This window comes from Citrus clementina, unplaced genomic scaffold, assembly GCF_000493195.1.
Source record: "Citrus clementina cultivar Clemenules unplaced genomic scaffold, Citrus_clementina_v1.0 scaffold_9, whole genome shotgun sequence".
Lineage (NCBI taxonomy): Eukaryota > Viridiplantae > Streptophyta > Magnoliopsida > Sapindales > Rutaceae > Citrus > Citrus x clementina.
In genome coordinates this window covers 28,188,627-28,192,436 of record NW_006261964.1, presented here as the reverse complement: position 1 = coordinate 28,192,436, position 3,810 = coordinate 28,188,627, and positions in this window count along the sequence as shown.

Here is a 3,810-nt window from a genome sequence, read left to right as displayed (position 1 = left end):
CAATAAATCGGACAACTCGTAGCAAAATAAATTTATGAATTCACAGAGACCAACAAAGCTAAGGCATCGGTGGTTGTAAATAAGACATGATACACGCGCTATCAAAATTGTATTCTCCGCAAAATCTTGCGAAATTTTCCATTTTGTTGACTGTATTATATAAATTTGTGGAACCACTTGAATCACTTTATAAATGAGATGCATATAAATTTTGTTAGAAGACTAATCCAGTGCGCGCCATCGGATTCTTATTGGCGGAGTTGCAAGACCAGCAATACATCTCTGTGTCAATGAGAACTCGGCACGCATCCCATGCCGCGCACCTAATAAAAAATTTAAGTTTCAAAATTTGCATAAATTTATATGGTATATATTTTTTTAATTTCAATTGCATTCATTGTTAATTTCCCGAAGTACAATGTTACAGCAGTTTCAACAGAGGATCAAAATTCACAATGCCCCTGAAAGAGTGAAATAAGAGTTCAAATCATAGCCGGTGAGTGGTGAAATATGAGCTCTTCCGTCCACAGAATATATTTCTGCTGTGTTCACAAGGCTCTTCCACTCAACACACTTGTTTGGGAGGGATACTGTTTGGGACAAATGCGTCGAAGGGACCAGGAATGACGAGCAGACATCTGATGGCGGAGTTCTGCGCACCGGTGTTTTCCGTTAAAGCCTGGCGCGTGGAAGAACAGGAGCAGAAACATCCTGCTCGTCCACGATGTTGTCGTCCGCGAGGCCAATTCCTATAAAAGGCATGAGGCCATTCCGGCTAGAGACCGAGAGGCGAGGAGACCCGGTCGACGGCAGTTGGCAAGACGCGCTCTCCAGCACGAGAACCTAGGCACAACAGCCACGCTTTCCCCAGAACCGCGACGTAACACGCAAGATCTCACGGAGCCATGACAGCCACACTTTCCCCAGAACCGTGGCGTAACACGCAAGGTCTCACAGAGCCGTGGCAGCCACGCTTTCCCCTGAACCGTGGCGTAACACGCTAGATCCCATGTTTTGCCCATAACGCAGCAGTTGGAGTCCCATACCGTCTCGAAAAGAGCGGAAGACTGAGATTCAGAGGAAGCCTATAAAAAGGTAGCCAACGAAGGTAAAAGGGTTAGCATTTTTAAGATAAAAGAAAAAACCACAAAAAAAAAGCCATAAGACCCGTGGCAAGCGTTCCCCGAACCTTCATATCTGACTTGAGCGTCGGAGGGTTTGCGCCGGGAGAACAACCGGCGTACTCTGACTTGTCTGTGTGTGCAGGGACATCCGGAGAAGAAGCATTACTAGGAGACCTCCTGGTCGTGGTAGAGTTGATCGAGCAGGGATCCTGGTCGTAGAACGAGGAGAACCGGAATCTCGCATCAACATTTTGGCGCCGTCTGTGGGGATCCAGAGCGAAAAGCTTCTGTCGGTAGCAAGAAGAGGGGTGGAGTAAGCGAAAGTCAATGGAGATAGGAGGAAGTAGCGCACAAGGGGGTGACATAAGGCTTAACGATTCCGTGACGCTGAGGGAGGTGATCAGCGAAGCACGGGAAAAAGTCATGTTCGACCGGATGGAGCGAATGGAAAAGCAGATGGAAACTTTGACAACCATCCTGCATGAGCTGCGGAACGAGCGAAGGGTAACCCAAGAGGGAAGGGTGAGAGGCGGTGGAGCGGCACCAGGTACCGATAGTGCGGAGAGAAGTCGAACCGCTGGGAGATTTGGCGGTGAGAGAGGTAACGTACCTCTGCGGGGAGAATTTCATAGAGAAAGAGAGCAGTCCCCGGTAAGACAGACTTGTGACGGGGGCGACGGGGTGGTGAACGCAGAGGAAACAGAACTGAGGCAACACTTACATGATGCAGAGCGAGAGCGGGATCAAGCTGCAGCGCGCGACCCTGGTCGCGCAGGACAGCTGGAGGAGGAAGTGCGAAGGCTAGCGCAAATAATTGATGACATGCAAGGGAGGAACAGAGCCCCTGGTTGGAGGATAATGCTGGACGGAGAATCACCGCTCGCAGCAGAGATCATGAGGGCAGTTATTCCAAGAGATTTCCGCCTCCCCGACCTCAGATACTCGGGAAGAACTGACCCGCTGGTGCACATAGAGCGCTTCAACGACTTAACGGGGGTCCAGGGATTATCTCCATCCCAAAGGTGCAGGGTGTTCCCACTATCCCTTGAGGGACGTGCACGAGAATGGTACAGGAAACTTCCTCGGGGCAGCATAAAAACCTTCGAGCAGATGTGCCAGGAATTCGCAGAGCAGTTTAGTGGGGCAATGTCGCCGGAAGATGACATGATGGAGCTGAAGAGCATGAAACAGGGGGAGCAAGAAACCCTTCGGGAATTCATCAAGAGGTTTCATCGGGCTGTCCTCGACTTGGGAGCCTTCAACCACCCTCAGGCGTTAAGGGGACTGAAAGAAGGGGTGAAGATAGGAAGGCTGTGGTACAATTTGAGAAGCCCAGCTGTTCAAACGTATGCAGCCGCATACGAACAGGCTAAAAGAGACATCGAGATTGAGGAGGAGAAGGCTGCACGGATCAAGACAGACCAGTTGGAAGGGTTAGGGAGGAAAGAGAAGAAAGCATTACCAACTAATGGACCAAACAGGAGGAGGGACCACCAGATCTCCGGTAGTGGAGCAGGAGGTAGGGTAATTGCTTACCAGCCTCATCAGAGGCCGCCACAGTATCAGCGCAGCAGGGCGCCACCTCCTCGCTCCCCAGCTAGGGAGCCTTGGAGAAGACATGATTCGGCATCCGACGACCTTCATCAACATTCCCACGGTAGCAGGACGAGCAGACCAGAAGCACTCCCACCGCCCCCAACTCACAGTGGGGCAAACAGAGAAAGAGCAGTGCATCTGGTCGACCAGAACCAGGACTATGGGCGGTACACTCCCTTGAAGATGCCCCTGGATGAGGTGTACGAGGCCATAAAGGGTCGAGGGCTGCTGCACCTCCCCACACCAATAACAAAGCTACCCAACAGGAGGGATAGAGGACGTTATTGTAAGTTCCATGGCACCCATGGCCATACCACAGCAGAGTGTAGAGATCTCAAGACCCAGGTCGAAGATTTGGTGAGAAATCAGTACCTGGACGAGTTTATGGATGGGACTTTCCCGATGGTGGCCACCATGGATGAAGGGGAGCAGAGTGATGGAATCTTGAGACGCGAGCCGCCCGCAGCGAGGGTGATAGCTGGGGGCCCAACGTTGGCTGGAGATTCGAACAGATCGAGAAAAAATTATGCCAGATACGCCATGACCAGTAAAGAGATACTCTTCAACACCCCAGCAGCCAAACGAGCAAGGGTCAGGCAAGTGCCAATCATGTGGACGGATGAGGATGAGGAAGGGATTCTATACCCCCACGAGGACGCTTTAGTCATCAAGGCCACGATCGCTAGCAAGAAGTTTGACCGGATACTGGTTGATACGGGGAGCTCAGTTGATGTGCTATTTAAATCAACTTTGGAAGAGATGGGAATAGCCGACCGGAAGTTGGAATACACCAACACCTCCTTGAAGGGGTTCGGAGGAGGGAAGCTGGTCCCTCTGGGCGTGGTCGAACTGCCTATCACAATCGGGAGCCCCCCGACAGAAAGAACAATGATACTGGACTTCGTCGTAGTGGACGAGGAAGGTCCTTACCAGATGATCCTGGGTCGGCCATTTTTAAGGATGAGCAAAGCGGTGCTGTCCAACCATTATCTGTCTCTAAAGTACCGGGTGAATGGGGTAGTCGGAGTGGTACGAGGAGACCAGAGGATCGCAAGAAGCTGCTACTCCTCGGCAGCAAGGGAGGCGATGC